The 19,753-nt window shown below is 45.5% G+C and overlaps 1 protein-coding gene across 1 annotated transcript in view; it reads left to right on the forward strand.

Moving 5' to 3' along the window:
- The window catches only part of RPL24 (ribosomal protein L24), a 309,885-nt gene that overhangs the window by 184,047 nt on the left and 106,085 nt on the right, over positions 1-19,753 (forward strand). The window lies entirely within an intron of this gene.

The raw sequence follows: 19,753 nt of genomic DNA on the forward strand, positions 1-19,753 counted from the left end.
CACAAATGCAGATTACAGCAGTGAGTGAAACTCCTCCAATCCATGCTGTTCTGATATGTAGTCAAATGTACACCTTTCAATTTGGCTCTGCTGTAATTTAGGCTACTTGTATTTTCAGTCAGTTGTGCACATATAAAGATGTAGCAGGCTGATAATTCAGATGAGTGGCACCCTTATTTTATGTATTTTTTCCCCCAGAAACCATGTGGAATCTTTCTAGTTTCATTAGAAAGTAACATTCTTGATCAGTGGGTGGAATAGAGGTTCAGGTAAAGATCTAGTAGGAAACTTGGATCCTTAGTTCATTGGATCAATGTTGCAGTCCTCTTTGGAAACTGGGCCACTTGCGACATCAGAATTCTGGCCTGACTTCCAGAACTTTGTACCAGCTCCACATCCCCATCACTGTAGGCTGACTCCTTAGGAATATTGATGTTCAAAAGCTGGGCTAAGCACTCCAGTGAGATCCCTTTTTAGTAGTTTGCTACTTCATTTTGTCTGGTGGATTAACAAATGTGTAAACATTAAACTGGCCATGAAGGCCTAGCTTTTTTTTTACCAAAGACCTTCCTATGGGGATTTCTCGGTTTTTGTGTTTAAAAACCCTGCTAAAGGAGGATGTCCTTCATTTCACTGTTGTAGTATTCCTTACTATAGGGATCCCCCTGCCAAGGGCGGTCCTGCAACCGGCCAGTATACCAAACCCCTTTTGTTGCTAAGGGTATGCTGTGTCACACGCTGCATGTTTACAGTGTAGGCCATAAAGGTGACATCCACTGAACTTTGCTGCCAGTCTAAACACCATCTTCGATAGTATGTCTGAATTTTTGCTTTGTTTGCTGGTTTGAGCAGGTTTTAAAGTGCCCTGTTGGGGTTTTTGCTCTAATCTTTTTATTTTGTTGCTTGTTGAGTTAGTCGTCTAGGAAGGGTAAATGCCAGTGATGGAGATACCTATAAAGACGGTCACGAGCAGTGTTTTCTCTCTGCTTTCCACAACTGTCCTAAAGACTCTGCATAGTCTGCTTTCCTCTTTGGCCATCTGTTTAGAAAACAAATTACGTTATGGAAGGAACTTTAAAGGTCAGCCGTTCTTGAAGAAAAAGACAATGCTAGGTCTGTTCTTTCGCTGTGCTACATATGCTGGATGTTTTAAGGCTTGTGAAAGCCCAGAGGATCACCTGGCCCTTTTGTTAAATTCCTCTGTTGCCATCACTTTGGAGGTCAGCATGGATCTGACCCCTTATGCATCCCTGGAGGCCTTGCAGACGTCTGCTATGGTTGTTCAGGGGGAACAGAGGCTGACTTTTTTACTGAATGGCCTAGGGGCGTTCCTCAAATTTTGTTTAGAGGGGGGTCAGTACCTCTATCATTATAGTGCTATCAGGCATTTGAGCCAATGTTTCATAAGGCTGGCATCGCCTTAGAAAAGAGACAAAAAATAAAACTGTTTCTTCAACTCCTCGGTGATTGTCAGAATTTCACTCATGATCCGTTCAAAGTAGTTAAGGCCTTGAAGCCTCCTCAATTGAGTTCCAGCTCTTTACATTTGGGTAATCTGCTGGCAGGTTGCCCTCAGTCGGCCTGAATAACAAGTCTTGGTTCCTGCGTCTGTTGCTCTCTTCTTCCATGTCGTCAGGGGTATAACATGCAGCAGATGCCATTTTGTTCAGTCTTTCTTGCCACGTGGTGCCGGAAGCAGAAGCAGTTCGCAAGTGCCGGTCGGCAAACTCCTGAAATTTTTCGCATAAGTTTCAGAACCGAAGTCTTCAACTAAAGCCAAGTACCCCATTGGGGAAACCTTTTTTTCTTGCTCCTTACAGATGTTAGTAAAACTTAAAATTGCATACTTGTGTGAAGCAAATAACTCATAAGGATTTTCATTTGTACTGTTTTCCTTGCCTAGGCCCAGATCATAATGTGCCTTGCTGTCTGTTTTTGTGCTAGATTTAACCAATGCACTATTAAGCGTCTGTATATTTTTGCTTCTGAATATTTTGGATCCAGATTTAATTACTCTGAAATGTCTGTTAGCAATCCAACTACCGGAGTTCACAAAAAATGCAAAGAAAGACAGACCGTCTAGGTCCACAACTGACTACAAAACTTTGAAACCAGTCGCCGGTTTGCCTGTACTCTGAGGCACTTTCGCAGCCCCTGATACCCGCTACTTTTGAGTCGCAGGCCTCTACAGAGACCCATGCAGAGTCCAGTATTCTGCAAGATCCTCAGAGTATTGAACCCGCTGATGTCTCTCCCTTGGATGGGTCCGGAGCCGCTGAGCAGGCACCGGCTTCTGAGGGTGTTTTCAGGCCTCACCGTTTTTATATAAAACACACGCCTCAAACAATATCAAAAACATCTTCCATGTCTTAAATGACTCATGAGCCACATGCTCAGGCCCCTGTGCCTAAAAAACAGATGATCAAAATGGCTCGGGACTTAATTACCTTGATCAGGGGTCCCAAGGGGTCCCCCCCACTGCTAAGAGGCCTAGGCAAGGCACTGATTATGAATCTTCAGATCTGATGCAGAAGAATCCATCCCATCTGCATCTCCTCCTGAGGATTATTCTTTTGGAGAAACCTTGCATACTTTAAGGGAACATTTTCATTGGGAGAGTCAGGATTTCTCTGAATCAGAAAAGAGGCTTGGGGATTTCTTCCTCGGCATAGGCCTTTGGCAATACCTCCTGTATTAGACATTGTTGATGTGTTTTTGAAATCTAGCATGGCTCCAATTCCTTACCTCCAGCTCCTAGTAAGCCAGACGGATATTACAGGGTTCCTGGCTCCCACAGATTTCCATTTAAAAATCCTGCTGCTGATCCTGAGTATCTCGGGGTCCCAATGGTGTAAAGGCCTTTACAGCCAAAAGTCCTTCCCCCACTGATTGATTCCAGGGCGCTGGATAGATGGGAAAGAAGGTTTATACGTCTGCAACCTTGGCAGTTAGGGCCTTAAACTGCCAATTTCATATGCTTAAATATCGACAGCATGTTATGGGCTTATTGAAACAGAATGATTTCTGATTGTGTGGAAAATAAAGAATTACAGGAATTATTGCGTTCAGCAGAACAGGTTGGGGAGCATACTTTGCAATGTGGTTTTGATTCCTTGGAGGCCTCTTGCAGGGCAGCAGTTACTGGGTCTGTGATTGGAAGGTATGCCTGGCTCAAGGAGCAAAATTTGCCTGATCATGTTAGCTAAGTTGTTGGATGCCCCTTTGCAGCATGATACTCTGGTAATGAGGTTGAAGAGGTTTTAAAGAAAATGGAAGACAAAGCTAAATCTATGCAAACTGTAAAAGATTTCTTAAGTGCAGCCACCCAGGTTCAGTAGGCACTGGCCTACTAAAAATTGGTCCTTTCCTGTGTCCAACAGTACCTCTCAAGGCAAATCCAGGTGCTCAAAAGGCTCTAGATACCAGTCACAGGGTTCTTACAGGTCGAAGCAATGGGGTGCCTCCACCTCCAAATCTGGAGGAAACAAAAGCACAACCCTACAGTAAGCAGTCTCAGTGACTTCCCTCTACTTTCACCAAGCACTTATCTTTTGGCACCTCCCTTGTGGGGGGGAAATTAGCACTTCTTGCTCAATTGACAGTTAATTACCCCAGGACAAGTTGGTATTAAACATAGTATCCCAGGGGTACAGATTTCATTTTCATGCCTTGCAAATTCCAAACGGTTGGCTAGATCTGCCACAAAATCAGTGGGCAGAGGCTCAAACAAGTTGTCCCTCATGGCTATGGGGGATATTCAACCAGTGCCAGAGAAGGAAAAAGGGCAAGGTTTTTCCACTTTTCCTGGTACCCAGAAAAGACTATGCCTGGCATCAAATACTGGACTTATCGATTTTGAACAAGTTCCTGGACATTCCGAATGTCAAAATGCTGACTTTACAAGCTACTGCCTATGCTGGGCAGGAACGCTTGGTTAGTGACTCTGGGCTTGAGGCATACCTGCATATCCCAATAAGGGAATCGTGTAGAAGATACCTCCGCTTCAAGGCAGGTTTTTGCATTACTAATTCACTGCACTGCCCTTTAGCTTATCTACTGCTTGCCCTCCTGCTTAAACCCTTTTTTTTTTGAGTTGAATTTTTCATTTTGGTAGAAATTCGAACGTTTAACTGTTCGATCTCTCAAGGTCGACCTTTAGAGATTCGTACATTTAAGCGTTCATGCATCTAATATAGAACCTTTTGTGCCTTTAACGCCCAAACTGTTCGGGCTGGCTGTCGCTAAATTTTCGTTCTCCGCATTCCGAAATGGCTTCGATAAGCCATCAGACTATGTTCTGAAAAAACGTAGGTCCAAAACTGTCTACTTTAAGCTAGTCACCAGTCCACCGGTAGTAAGTGAAATGCCTGTGCAGCCCCTGAGGCCCACTTCTATAGATTCGCAGGCCTCTGCTGAGACGCATTCGGAGTCTGGTATGCAGCAAGATGCTTCTTAGACTATGGAGTCTGTGGATGTCTACCTTGGATGGGTCCAGAGCCGCTGAGCAGGCACCAGCTTTTGAGGGTGTATTCCGTCCTGATCAATTCAAGCGGACTTTTTTAGCCAAAACTACCACGTTTCTTAGGCCCAGAGTACACACTGCCTAGAAAATGGACCAAAGCGCATGCTCAAGCTCCCGTGCCCAAAAAAAAAAAATGCTTAGAATGGCTGAAGACCTTATCTTTATTAGGGGAAGCCAGCCTTTGCTAAGAGACAAAGAATGGAGTTCCTTTCTGACTCTACAGACCAGAAGTCCAATGACTCTGACCCTTCTGATCAGGATATGCCCTTATCAGTGTATGAGGATCCACATGCAGAGGAATCCATTCCCTCTGCCTCTCCTCCAGAGGATATTTTTTTTTGGTGAAACCTTGCACACTTTGAGAACCATTTCTGCTGGGAATGCGAAAACTACCCTCAATCCAAAAAGAGCCTCATAATTTTGTTGCCTCTGCCCAGATCTCTAGCTTATATTCCCCCTGTTCTGGATGTTGTAGATGATTTTATGGAGTCCAGTCTTACTCCAGATACTTTACCCCCAGCCCCTAGGAAATCTGACACTTACTACAGAGTACGTGATTCTTACATTTCTTTTCAAGAATCCTACTGCTGATCAAGACCATTTCCTAGGGACCTAAAGGTATTAAGTCTACTCCAGCCAGAAATCCTACCCCTTCGGACAGGGATACCAGAGCTTTAGACAGATGGGGTAAGAAGGTATATCTCTGCAACTCTTGCCATCAGGGCATTGAATTGTCACTTTCACATGTTGGAAGTACCAGCAACCTATGGAACTAATTAAACAATGTTTTTTTTCCAGATTGTGCAGAAAGATTTGCAAGAGCTAATGCATTCTGCAAACCAAGTTAGTAAGCATACCTTGCAGTGTGGCTTTGCCCTAGAAGCATCTTGCAGGGCTGCAGTCATTCGTTCTGTCCTGAGAAGGCATGCTTGGCTGAAGGAACAAACCTTGCCAGGTCATGTCAAACCCAAATTACTAGATTCTCCTTTAAGGACTGTTTGGCACCAAAGCAGAAGTTCTTAAAAAGATGGAAGAAAAAGCTAAATCTATGCAAACTGTTAAAGAATTCTTATAAGTGCAACCAGCTAGAGTCACTAGGCATTGACCTTCAAAAAAAAACTGGTTCTTTCCAGCCCTTTTCAGGCCTTCCCAGACAAGACCCAGGGGAAACAGGCCACCCAGACTAGATCTCTGCGTACCCTGAGACTGTAAATAGTGGAGTGCCCCCACCCCAAAAACAGGGAGTGGTAAGCCGCCCCCTATGGAAAAAGTTCACAATGACTTCTCAATTCTCCTTCCCAGCCCTGCCGAACTGCTTGTGCCCCTTGGAGGAAACCTTGCTCTTCATGCAAAAAACTGGATTTCCATTACTCTGGACGGATGGGTCCTTAACTTTGTTTCCCAAGGGTACAAATTCTACTTCCACTCACTGCCAACCCCACGCAGGTTTCCGGACCTTTCTCCAAACCAGTGGGCAGAGGCTGAAAAGCAAGTACTTTCCCTGCTCAGTGTCAGCTATTCAGCCTATTCCAGCAGAGTCTGAAGAAGCGTCCAGAGTAGACGTGAAAGCGCTAACAACCCATGGAATAAAGTTCTTTTGCTGTTAAAGTATAAAAATTTTTTATTGATTTTTTTGCTTTTTTGGTTGATGGTTGGCTTCGATAGTCGTGGAGTACCTGCACCTTGATATTGACATTTTTTTGTTTGGGGGCATAGCAGGTACCTTACCCTGAGAGATCTCTGTTTTTTTTATCTATTCCAGCAGAACTAAGGGTCAGCGTTTCTACTCCAGACTTTTCTTGGTGCCCAGAAAGAGGGCCGTTTTTGCCCAATCCTGGATCTTTCAATTTTGAACACCTTTCTGTTGGTCCCAAAATTCAAGATGCTTACCCTGCAGCAGCTTCTCCCTGTGCTATCCAAGGTTTCCTGGTAAGTCACTCTAGACTTTAAAAGCTTATTTGCACATCTCCATAAGGGAGTCATGTAGGCAATGTCTACATTTCAGGGCAGGGTCATAGGTTCATACTAGGCTATCTGCCCTAGGGCATTTATAAGCCTAGCCAGAATGTGTTTGGCTTTCGCCACCCATTTTAAATTTATTTTGCTATGCCCTTTTTCGAGGTTAGTATACTGTGCCTCTGTCTAACAGTGACACAGAAGTGATACCCGGGGTAAACCTACGATCTCCCATCTACTCAAGATTCCTCTTGGAGGGTCAATGAGGGACTCTGCCTAACCTGGACTGGGATTTTATTCCAGAGTGAAGGGAGCCTCTGGGTTATGAATCTGTCCCTCCAGCATGTCCTATTTATTTCAGTGCTGAGGTTCAAGTCTCTCGAGCGCGTAGCTCGATGGGATTTGGATTTTGAGGTGCAGCATGTCCATTAATTCCGGGTTGGCACAGATCGCCTCTGAACAGGCGGTATGCCACTGAGTAGAGCTGGAGTTTCTTTAACTGGGCAGCATATGGCATCTGTTTGAGCCCTTTGATCCTCTTGGTGAGGTACTTTTGGGGTCTTTCCAGTTGCTGCAGGTGCCTGGTAAGGTACATCCCAAAAGGGGCGTTGTACTCCATTATGGGCCTGATGAGGGATGAGTAGAGGCACGATGACCTCCCCTGATCTAGATGTGAATCCCTTCATGATTAGGTGGGCTATATAAAATGTTTTTCTAACCACTTTGGCCACGTGGTTGTCAAATGAGATTGCTATCAACTTGGGTCCCCAGGTCCCTAATTACTACTTCTGTACTTAATGGATTACCACCTATGTGGTAATTTGTGGGCACTTTGTTTTTGCCAAAGGGGATGACTATACACTTTTGACATTTAGCTTGAGGCCATGGCTCTGGCACCAGTTGTCTTTCTGAGGCCCTTTTGGAGGATGCTTGTCTGCTGGAGAGTCTATTATGGCGCCCAGTTTGCAGTCATCTGCGAACTTGGTCAGCCACAGTCCTTCCGTGTTGGCTTGTACCTCCGAGAAATATATACCGAACAAGAGGTCCCAGGGCTGAGCCTTGTGGGACACCATTTGTAACTGGTTTGGAATCTGACATGGCTTCAGCAATTCTAACCATGTGGGTTCTGTTCTTGAGCCAGTTTGCAATCCATCTAGTGACATAGGGGTTTATATTTAAGCTGGTGAGCTTATCTATAATGCCCAAGTGGGGTATTGTATCGAAGGCTTTTGCGAGGTCCAGGTAGGCTGTGTGAACCACCTTCCCCTCGTCAATGGCCTTGGCGACAGTTTCAAAGAAATCAACCAGGTTTAAGAGGCAGGATCTGCCCTTAAAGCCGAATTGGGTAGGATCCAGTGTCTGTAGGTCCCCAGTATCTTTATTTATGTGGTCCATGATCCTTTCCATAGCTTTGCAGACCAAGCTAGTCAGGCTTATGGAGCGATAGTTTCCAGGATCCGTTGAGGCACCACCTTTGTGGAGAGGGACCACTGTTGCTGTATGCCACTCTTTGGGCACATATCCTGTAGTAAGGCTGAGATTGAACAGTAGTTTTATGTTTGGGTTTAGCTCTTGGAGTTCATGTAGGACGCAGCCCGGGACACTGTCTGGTCCCATTGATGCTGTGTTTTTTGCTTTGGAGAGGGCGGCTCTTACTTGAGCATCTGAGATGTCAGGGGGGCATCACTCTGCTGGGATAGATATTTGCCCTTTAGGTGGGGAGGGGGGGGAGAGAAGTTTGCGCTGAACCTGTCAGCTAGGATGTTGGCAATGTCTGTGGGTTTGTTGTATTTGTCATATTGGACTAATTCTGAGCATATCTGGGAATTACCACCCAGGTTCCTAACATAACTAAAGAAAGCCTTGTGATTATCCTTAGTGTCCTGTGCAATTTTTCTCTCTAAGCTGGCCTTAGACAATTTTATGAGTGCCCATAGTTTTTTGCTAATACTGATCAGTGATGCCTTCCCTTTTTGGGATTTTGCTCTGTCATTTAGTAGCTTCCTCCTTCTGTTGTATAGTTTGTTTATGGCTGGGGTCCACCAGACAGGACGTCTGCCTTTGGAGGATTGGGTCTTGGTTTTATTTGGGATCGCATGATCCATGCATTCCTGAAGGTGTTCATAGAATGCGTTTATAAAGGATTCTGCGGTCTGGGCTGTATTTTCCACAGGCCTGGGGGCTTTGAAGGATTCCACCTCGTTTTTGAGGGGTGTGAAATTTGCTTTAGAGAAGTTTTTCACTGGTTTTCTGGGCAGGGGGTGTGGTCGGGATGTGAATATTCAGTGAGATTAGTTTATGGTCTGATCTTACCAGTGAGGGATACACTTCTGGTCTGGAGCATGAAGTCCCCATGTTGGTGATCAGCTCCAGTATGTTTTCCCCTCTTGTGGGAGTGGTAACAAGTTGTTCCATAGCATTTGAGTTTATAAATTCTAGGAACCTTTGGGCTAGAGTGTTGGAGCTAGAGTATTGCTCCCAGTCTGGGTAGTTGGTCGCCCAATATAATGGTGTTTGGAGAGACCTTCATATTTTCCAGTGTTTTCAGGAAGGCCGAGTGGGGTTCCTGGGTTTAGGAGGGTGGTCTGTAGCAGGCTATAAACTGGAAGGCAGTTTTACCCACTGTTAGTTGCACATGGATAGTCTCTGGTGCTTCATGCTTTGCCACCAACCTGGAGGTGTGGGTATCTTTGAATATCGATACTCCCCCTCCTTTTGTGGTTTGGTCCAAGTTTTGGGGCCGAAAAGCATGGTATGAGGTATAACCTGGTAGTGCTGGGGTGCTCTCGGGAGCCCTGAACCAGGTTTGTTACTGCACAGATATCTATGTTCTCCATGATTTCGAGTGCGTGCATCTTGAGGATGTTCATCTCACATTGCTGCAGTCATAACCTGTGGGTAGTCCGCTGTCCTCAGTCGGCCCGAATACCAAAGTATTAGGCTGGCGTCGGTCATGGGCGCTCAGATCTGACGTCAGTGCGTCATGGTATTAAAGCGCATGACCGTCATATCCTCAAGTCTTTTTTGCCGCATGGTCCGAAGCAGAAGCAGCGTTTGCAAGTGCCGTTCGGCGTTCTGAAATTTTCGTATTCTGAGTTTCAGACCGAAACCAAGTTGGGCTAAGTACCCCATTGGGGAATATTTTTTTTCTTGCCTCAGTTAATTCTGGATGTCAGAAAAAGTGAATAATTGTATTTCTTGTGGGAAACAGATACCGCATAGGGATTACCACTCTCTCTGTATTCCTTGTTTGGGGCCTGAGCACGACTTAGTCTGGTGTCGCTTTTGTGCTAGGTTTAATAAGCGCACCATTAAACGTAGGTTAGATTGCGCTAGGCTTGTCTTCGGTAAGCGTTGTAATTACAATATGCCGTCTGATCCTCCGCCCGCTACTGCTAAGAAGCGCAAAGAAAAATCGTTAAGGTCCAAACAGGATGAGTCGTCCGTTCCGGACGCCGGTTCTTTAGAAACTACGGTGGAATCTGTGTATCCAGCTGAGGTTTCAGCTGAGTCTCAGGGGGAGCCGTTAATTTTGCAGGATGTGGCCACTCAGGAGTCAGGTCAGGCTGAGGGGGCCTCTCAGGTTGCTGTTCTCCCTTCTTTGCCTAAGGTGGTTAGGCCTTCTCCTTCTGTCTCTAAGGTACCTTCCAAGGTCAGGCCTGGTTTGCCTTCCTCAGGTGTCAGTCCTAGTTCTGCAGGTTCTGTGCCTAAAAAACACATGCTTAAAATGGCAGAAGATTTTATTTCCTTAATCAGGGGTTCTATGCCCCCTCCAGATAAGAGGCCTAGGGTGGAGCCAGAGGTGGAAAGTTTGGAACAGGCTTCTGATTACTCAGTCTTCGGCTGAAGACATTCAGGATTTTCCTCCTTATTCTGATTCAGACGCAGAGGATTCCAGTCCTTCTGCTTCTCCAGAGGATTTTTCTTTTTCAGAAACCCTGCATTCTATGAGGGAGCATTTTAAATGGGAAGGTCAGGATTTCTCAGATTCCCGAAAGAGGCTTAGGGAATTTTTGTTTTTGCCACATCGGCCCTTGGCTATACCTCCTGTTTTGGATGTTGTTCAGGATGTTTTCTCGGAGGCTTCTCGTAATCCAGACTCTGCCCCCTGCGCCAGTTAAACCAGATGGGTATTAGAGTGCCAGAGGCTCATAAATATCTGTATAAGAGCCCAAGGGCTGACCCAGAAACTATTAGCCAGGGACCTAAGGGTGTCAGGGCTTCTGTTGTAAAGAATCCAGTTCCTATGGATAAAGACTCTAGAGCTTTGGATAGGTGGGGAAAAAAGTGTATACCTTTCCACTCTAGCAATGAGGGCTTTGAATTGCCAGTTTCATATGTTGAAGTACCAGAATTTTCTCCTTACTCAGTTAAAATCTAAGGTAGATGCTTTGGCAGAGGGCATAGAGTGTAAGGAATTACAGGATTTGGTTCATGCCTCTGATCAGGTGGGTAAGCATTCTTTGCAGTGTGGTTTCGATGCTTTACAGGCTTCTTCCAGGGTGGCTGCCACTGGATCAGTTATTCGCAGGCACGCCTGGCTTAAGGATCAGAACTTGTCAGAGCATGTTAAAGCTAGAATTTTGGATGCTCCTTTGCAGTCTGAAGTTTTGTTTGGTTCTCCTGTGGAGTCTGTCTTAAAGAAAATGGAAGACAAAGCTAAGTCTATGCAGACTGTTAAAGATTTTTTGCAGGTGCAGCCCCTAAGTTTAGCAGGAATTGGCCTACTAAGGGATGGGCTTACCCTTCTGATTTGCAGTCTAGGGGCAGATCTAGACGTGGTAGGCGCAGAGCTCAGGGTTCTTTCAGGCCTAGAACGTGGAGTTCCCCTGCACAATCTCCAGGTGAGGGCAGGGGCCAGTCCTTTCGTAAACAGGCCCAATGACTTGCACCTTCAGCTGCCAATTCCTTCCTGTCTGGCAGCTCCTCTGGGAGGAAAGTTGGCACTCAAGCAAAACTGGCTTTTAGTCACCCAGGACAAATGGGTGTTGGACATTATAGACCGAGGCTACAAGTTTTATTTCCACACTGCCTCCTTTCAAAGGCATGCCAGACGTTCCTCCTCAGCAAAGGGTAGAGGCTCACAAACAGATTTCTTTACTTCTTCAAATGGGGGCTATACAGCAGGTCCCTCTAGGCCTAGGATTTTATTCTCGCCTGTTTTTTGTACCAAAGAAAGGAGACACTTGGAGGCCAATTTTGGATTTATCTATTCTCAACACATACCTGGACATTCCAAAATTCAAAATGTTGACGTTGCAACAACTTCTGCCTCTGCTGGGCAAAGATCACTGGATGGTAACTCTGGATCTCAGAGGCTTATCTTCATGTTCCTATCAGGCCCAGTTGCAGGAGATTCCTGCGTTTTCGGGCTGGGACTTTACATTATCAGTTCTCTGCATTGCCCTTTGGCTTATATACTGCGCCCAGGGTGTTCACAAAGGTTCTGGCTCCGGTGATAGCCTTCTTAAGGTTAAGAGGAATACAAATTTATCCTTATTTGGACGATTGCCTGATTCTTGCTCAAGACAAAAACAAGCTACTACACCATCTACAGTATGTTATGGCAGTGTTAAGGTGCCTAGGGTATTCTGTGAACGAAACAAAGTCCAGTCTAGTACCCTCTCAGGAAATGTGCTTTCTGGGTGTGAGACTGAATACAGCTTCCCAGATGGCTTTTTTGACCCTGGACAAGCAAAGGAACCTTACACTGTACTTCCAACAATTGTCTCTACGGTCCAGGCTGACTGCAAGGACAGTCCTTCAAGCCTTGGTTCATGGCATCTTGTATTCTGGTGCTTCCCAATGCCAAACTGCATATGAGGAAGTTACAATGGTATCTCAAATGTATGGACACAACACTGCCACGATCTGGACACTGTCATTCAGATAATACCTTGCATTCAAAAGGAATTTTTGTGGTGGGCCCAGGAATGTCACCTAAACAAGGGGCTCTCTGTGACCCGATCAGAGGCGAGTCAGATCTTAACGACAGATGTCTCGGACAAGGCTTGGGGAGCACACCTCAATGGAAAATGGGTTCAAGACACGTGGCCTGCCAGACTTCAACATTTACATATCAACTTGAAGGAGATGTTAGCAGTCCAATTTGCATTGATGGCTTTCAAGGATCTACTTCACCCAGGACAAGTGTTGATTCAAACAGACAACACAACTGTCATGTGGTACATCAACAAGCAGGGGGGAACACATTCGTACCCTCTTTGCAGGCAAGCTATGATTTTGTGGGAGACTGCTCTGTTTGCACCTCACTCTTCAGGCAAGGTTTCTGCCAGGAGCACAGAACTCCTTAGCAGATGTTTTGAGCAGACAGATGGTGGATCCCCACGAGTGGAAGTTGGATCCTCATGTATTTCGACAGTTGACAGTGATATGGGGGACTCCGGACATAGATCTGTTCGCTTCTCCACTAAATTTCCAGTTGCCAAAGTTTTGCACAAAGATGTTTCATCCAACAGCTTGGAAAGTGGATGCTCTATCATTCAGTTGGAGCAATCTTCACGTTTATGCCTTTCCTCCTCTGCCTCTCCTTCCCAAGGTGCTCTTGAAGGTCAGACAAGACAAGCCCTCCATGATTCTAATAGCTCCGGATTGGCCTCGACAGCACTGGTACCCTCTACTGAGGAGTTTAGTACGGGAGCCTCCTTGGCCTTTGCCTTCAATTCCACACCTTTTGTCTCAGGCAGGCAATCATTTCCTCAATGTCAGGATTCAGTCCCTGCATCTTAACAGCCTGGCATATTCTGTTCTAGAACCTGGAGGGGCGCAGCTTCCTCAAGTTTTGAATGTTATTTTGGAGGCCAGAAGGCCTAGTACAAGGAAAGTTTATGCTGATAAATGGAGGAGATTTTTTATTTGGAGCAAAGCAAAGAGCTTTGATGTTTCCAGGCCTGATTTGAGTGTTTCTCTTCAATATCTTACAGAATTATTAGACAAGGGTTTGTCTTTCTCCTCTGTAAAAGTTCATGCTGCAGCCATTTCTGCTCACTATGACTGTGACCCACCATTATTCTCTCACCCTTTGTTTAAGCAATTCCTTAGAGGGGCAAAGAACATAAGACCCCACAGAGCTCCTACTCCTTCCTGGGATCTCAATTTTGTGTTGGAAAAACTTACTTTACCTCCTTTTGAACCTGCAGCTACGTCTGAGTTAAAGTTTGTCTTGGAAGACTGCTTTTTTGTTGGCCATTACGTCTGCTAGAAGGGTATCTGAATTACAGGCTCTAATGGCAGTTGAACCCTTCCTGATTTTTCATAAGGATAGGGTATCTCTGCGTACTCACCCTACTTTTATGCCTAAAGTGGTTTCAAATGTGGCCTTGAACCAATCTATTCATTTGCCTACTTTTTATGCTGAACCCCAAAATAAAGGGGAGAAAATTTTGCACACTTTGGATATTCACAGGCAGTTGCGTTATTATTTGAGCAGGACTAAAGGGTTCAGACAGTCTCAACAGTTGTTTGTTTTGCTTTGGGCTCTCAGGGGAAACCTGTTTCAAAACAAACTATTTCTAAGTGGATTGGCCATTGTATTGCTTTTTGTTCTCATCATGGTAAGGAGATTCCAGCTGGGATCAGACCTCGTTCCAGTAGGGCTACTGCCACTTCTACTGCCTTTTTAAGGGGTGTAGCTACTAAAGATATTTTGGAAGCAGCTACTTGGAGTTCAGTGCACACATTTTCTAAACATTACCATCTCCCTCTTTATTCCAAATCTAGGGCTGGGTTTGCCACTGCAGTCTTACAGGGCATATTAGCAGCTCCCAATGCTTTATGATTTTGCCAACCTCCCTTTACACTTGCTTTGGGATTCTACCCACAGGTTATGACTGCAGCAATGTGAGATGAAGAGCATAGTACAGTTTTGTACCTACCATAAATGTAGATGTTCGAAGATCCACATTGCTGCAGTCCAATTTACCCTCCCTCCTTCCCCTCTGTAGTTTGGAGTGATTGTATGGCTTGGGTCGTAGATGTTTGTACATGGGTTTTGGAGGTTTTTCTATTTTTGGCTGTGGCCTTTCTTTTTAGGGCCTTCTGACATCTGGGGCAAGAAAAGACAGAGGATATGACGTCGGTCATGCGCTTTAATACCATGACGCACTGACGTCAGATCTGAGCGCCCATGACCGACGCCAGCCTAATACTTTGGTATTCGGGCTGACCGAGGACAGCGGACTACCCACAGGTTATGACTGCAGCAATGTGGATCTTCGAACATCTACATTTATGGTAGGTACAAAACTGTACTTTTAGACTTCTGGCGTTGAGTAGCATTACTCTTAGTTTCTTATCCCTTGTGATACCTATGGAGGTGGGTTTGTCTTGAGCCTTGCCTAAAAAGGGCACTATGGGGGTAGCAAGAGCCTTTGCCAGTATCCGAAAGACCAGGGGTGACAGGTGCAAGCCGTCCCTAGCGAAGCATCGTGGCTTGTCGAGCATATCATCCCAAGCTGACAGGCATTGGATCCCCTTTGAATGACACCAGTACTTAAGCCAATTGTTGAAATTGATCATCTTGTCTTCATATTGTGGCATCATTCTTGGTGAGGGTAAGATGCTACTCAAGGTCAGGGTCATACCAGCCTGGGCTACATGCTCAGAGAGCTCCTTTGTCTCCATGTAGTCCAGGGAGGTACGTCTCGGGTCATTCACACCAGCATGGACAATGACCAAGTCATATATTTGTACTTGCCTTGGAGTGACCCGAGTGCTTGTTATGTGGCGGATCCTAGCACCCGACAGGCTGCTCACCGTGACCCTCTCCTTGGTCAGCCTGGTGAGCGGGACGTCTATGTGTTTAGTCTTAAGGGCTGTGACTGTTCGGCACACTGGCTTTGTGAGATACGTGTTGCACGTGTTTTGTTTTGGGGTAGCGGTTGCTTGGGTGTCTGCTTTGGAGGTCTCTGCTGCTTAGGCAGATCTTTATTTAGAGCCTCCGAGTATGTTTTTGTGTGATGTGTTTGGTTTGCTTTCGTGGTAGGTGTTTGGTTTGCTTTCGTGGTAGGTGTTTGGTTTGCTTTCGTGGTAGGTGTTTGGTTTGCTTTCGTGGTAGGTCTATGGTTTGCTTTCGTGGTAGGTCTATGGTTTGCTTTCGTGGTAGGTCTGTGGTTTGCTTTCGTGGTAGGTCTGTGGTTTGCTTTCGTGGTAGGTCTGTGGTTTGCTTTCGTGGTAGGTCTGTGGTTTGCTTTCGTGGTAGGTCTATGGTTTGCTTTCAGTGGTAGGTCTATGGTTTGCTTTTCGTGGTAGGTCTATGGTTTGCTTCGTGGTAGGTCTATGGTTTGCTTCGTGGTAGGTCTATGGTTTGCTTTCGTGGTAGGTCTATGGTTTGCTTTCGTGGTAGGTCTATGGTTTGCTTTCGTGGTAGGTCTATGGTTTGCTTTCGTGGTAGGTCTATGGTTTGCTTTCGTGGTAGGTCTATGGTTTGCTTTCGTGGTAGGTCTATGGTTTGCTTTCGTGGTAGGTCTGTGAGACTGGAATTGTAGTGAGTGTGGTTTCCTTCTCCTCCTGACTGGTTATGCCAGTACTGAGTTGAGAGAGCTTAGCCTCCAGTTTGGCTATATGGTTGCATCTCTCACATGTGTTGGAATTTGTTGGGAGGAGGATGAGAGTTGTCTGTGTACATGAGGCAGTTGTAACACTGCCTCAAGATTCCCAGATTCACCAGCTGGACCGGAGAGGAGATTGACAACTGACATTTGTACATGCTAGAATAATATTGGGAATTCCTTAATTGAAAACAAGGGCCAGTGGGGAGTGAGGGTGTGTAGTGCTTTTAATTTTAGTGCTGACTTGTATAATTGCTTTAGTGCGCAAGTGCCAGGTAACAAGTGCAGTGTGTTACAGGTAACTTAAATGCAAAAACGACAAACAGTAACTTTCAAGTGAAACAAGGAAATAAGTACAGTAAGCAATGCAGATATCACTAGTGATCCACAGAAGCGCTGAGAAGCTGCGTATTAGGTGGAATTAGCGTTCCAGGGAAATAACAAGCAAACAAGCATATAAACAAAGCTAGATTCAGCAGGCCTGGATCTAGTCTATGCTACAGCAAACAAGGTGTACCAATTTCAGTAAGATACAGTTCAAATATTCAGGCACTATAAACCTTTAACCAGAAATTCCCAGCTCAGAAGGGCAAAGTCCAGCCTCTTCTCCCACAAGAATGCAGACCACGAACCTTCTTAATGTAAAATAACTGGCCTGAAGCCCAAGTGCCTAAACCAGAATTAATACACTTTTAGAACAGACACTGAGCCCTCAATCAGCAGTTCCCAACCTAGAAGGATGTAAGCTACTTGTTCTGCCACTACAGTGCAGACCAAACTCTCTCAGTGCAAAACTGGTCCGAAGCCCAAGTGTTTAAACCAAAAGGCTTAGAATGAGTTACACCAAGCAGTAATAAATACAATTGAGTACTTTTAAGATGATGCAAAAGTAAAATAAAGTAGGTAGAAACACAAGTTCAGTAAAAGCATCTGAAATTTTTTTTCAGATACCTAATCCTTCCAGGACAACTGCTGATCAAAATTGTCAACACCACAGTTGTGGTACATAAGTGGGGGGAGCCCATTCTTACCCACTCTGCAGGTTAGCCATTGCCCTGTGGAACACAGCCTTGAGCAATCAAGTGCATTTACAAGCTCCATTCCTGCCAGGCAAACAAAATTCAGTAGCAGACCACTTAAGCTGAAATCTCCTAGACCCAGATGAGTGGAAATTGGAGCCCAACACCTTCAACCTTTTGGTCAAGAGGTGGGGTACACCCGAGTTGGACCTCTTTGCCATCCCCAGAGAACCACCAGTTAAGCAAATACTGCACCAGGAACCCTCACAGCAGTGCCTGGAAGGGTGGTACCCTATCCTTTCAATGGGAGAACTTCTCAATCTATGCCTTTCCTCCTCTGCCCCTTCTCTCAACAGTACTACTCAAGATAAAATGGGCCAAGGGCAATTGTTGCCCCTGACTGGCCACACCAGCACTGGTACCCACTCCTACACAGTCTGACATCAGTGCCACCCTGGTACCTACACCAGACCCCCTACCCTGCTGTCTCAGCCCTAAACCTTGCAGCCTGGCTTATCCCTTTAATACCTCACCAGCAATTCTAATAAGCAGGTGCTGGATGCCAGAAGGCCTAGTACTAGGAAATTCTATGCTGAAAAGTGGAAGAGATTGTTCTTGGAATCTGTCTAAAGGAAAGAACACAGCAGTGCCCTCCTTGCCTCTAATCCTGAATTGCCTAGCAGAGCTACTCCAGAGGCCTATCCTTCTCCATTAAGATTCATGCCTCTGCCATTTCAGTTCATTATAATACTGAGTCCCCTCTTTTCTCATTCTTTCACAGTTCCTGAGAGGGGCTAACAACGCAAGGCCCCCTAGGAGAGCACCCACCTCTGCCTGGGACCTTAACTTTGTACTGGAAAAGCTCACCCTTCCCCTTTGATCCTGCTGCCTCAGCAGAGTTAAAATTCCTCTCTTGGAAAACAGCCTTGCTTTTAGCCTTAACTTCTGCTAGAAGAGTCTGAGTTGCAGGCAATAATGGCTGTGGAATCCTTTATTTTCCATGCTGACAGGGTTTCCTCAGTCCTGTCTTTTATGCCTAAGGTGGTGTCCAGTGTGGCTCTAAACCAATCCATCCACTTACCAACCTTCTTCCATAATCCTCAGAATAAAGGGGAAATGATCCTGCAGTCCTTAGACGTGCACACAGCTCAGGTTCTACCTTGACCTGACTAAGCCTTTCAGAAAATCTGACCAGCTACTAGTCAGCTTTGCTACAGGGGCAGAGGGTAAGGCCATTCCAAAGCCATTTCCAAATGGATAGCACACTACATCCATTTCTGCTACAAGCACCATGGAAAACCTACCCCACAGGGAGTCGGAACACATTCTACTAGGGCTACTTCCACCCCTCTACAGCATTTCTCAGGGGAGTCCCTACCACAGACGTTCTGGAAGCTGTAGCATGGAGTTCTGTACATACCACCAGGCATTACTACTTGCCTATCTTTTCAAAGTCTGGGTTTGGATTTGCTACAGCAGTCTTGCAAGGCCTACTACCCAGCCCTAACAGTTCTTGACTGCCTCCACCCATCCTCCTCTTTGGGAATCAACCCAAGTGTGATGACTGCAACAGTGAAACATGAATGTAGTACAGTAGTACAGTTGTGTGCACTTACTGTAAATGTAGATGTTGGTGTATTCACTGTTGCAGTCTGGTTCCCTCCCTCCATCCAGCCCCCTTGCTTTCTCCTTCTACCTCCTCTCTATGGCCTTCCTAATGGCATTGGTATTTACTTTTTACTGGTAGTGTTCCCCACCATATACTAGCCCCCTATTAGGGGGTTCCTGACATCTGGGGCAAGAAACTGATGTAATGTTATCTGCTGCCTGTTTTATACCCCTCATGAACTTGCGTCATGGAAGAAGCGACAGCATCCGACGCAGAAATACTAAGACTCTGGTATTCGGGCCGATTGAGGGCTACTTGCAGACAGATTAACCCAAATGTGATGACTGCAACAGTGAGTACACTAACATCTACGGTTATGGTAAGTGTACACAACTGTACTTTCCTTGCACTCTGCCTGGGGCTTCATTTCTGATGTGCATGCGTACGCCTCCTTTGTGGCCTACATCAGATAGGTGCCTACAGTAGTAAGATGTATACTGTCTGTCTTGTCTGGGCAGACAACTCCATGTAAAGAATACTGCATTAGGGAAGAGGACATATATCTGTTTTCTTGCACAACTGTTTATCTGCATGGAACAGAAGAACTTGGAAAATCAACTGGGTTATCCAGTTTATGTAATTGCATTGACTAAATGGATTGATGGCATTTCTTGGACCTATTCTCGACAAGACCTTTCTTTACCAAGAGTCCAGCTCCCTCCTCTAGAGCCATGGCCACGTCCTCTTTTTGGTTAAGAACTTCTATTAATTATGCAGCAGCCACATGGTCCAGTGCTCATGCCTTTGTTACTAAAAATTGGGTTTAATACCCAGTACCTACCTTTGGTCAAGCGGTTCTCCAGAATTATCCTTCCATCAGGGCCATCCAAGATTAACGTAGCTGGGAACTAGAGCTGGGTCTCCTTTGTTGATGAAAGGAAAGGACAACATCACATTTGTTGTATACTCACTATAAGTAGGCCTCTGTTTTTCATTCATTCTCAACTTCTCTCATCAATCCCCCTCCCTATAATCTTCTGGAGAAACGTAGGATTTATTGGAACTTAGTTCCAGGTTT

The sequence above is a fragment of the Protopterus annectens genome, chromosome 5.part0, assembly GCF_019279795.1.
Source record: "Protopterus annectens isolate FY-2018-M chromosome 5.part0, PAN1.0, whole genome shotgun sequence".
Classification (NCBI taxonomy): Eukaryota; Metazoa; Chordata; order Ceratodontiformes; family Protopteridae; genus Protopterus; species Protopterus annectens.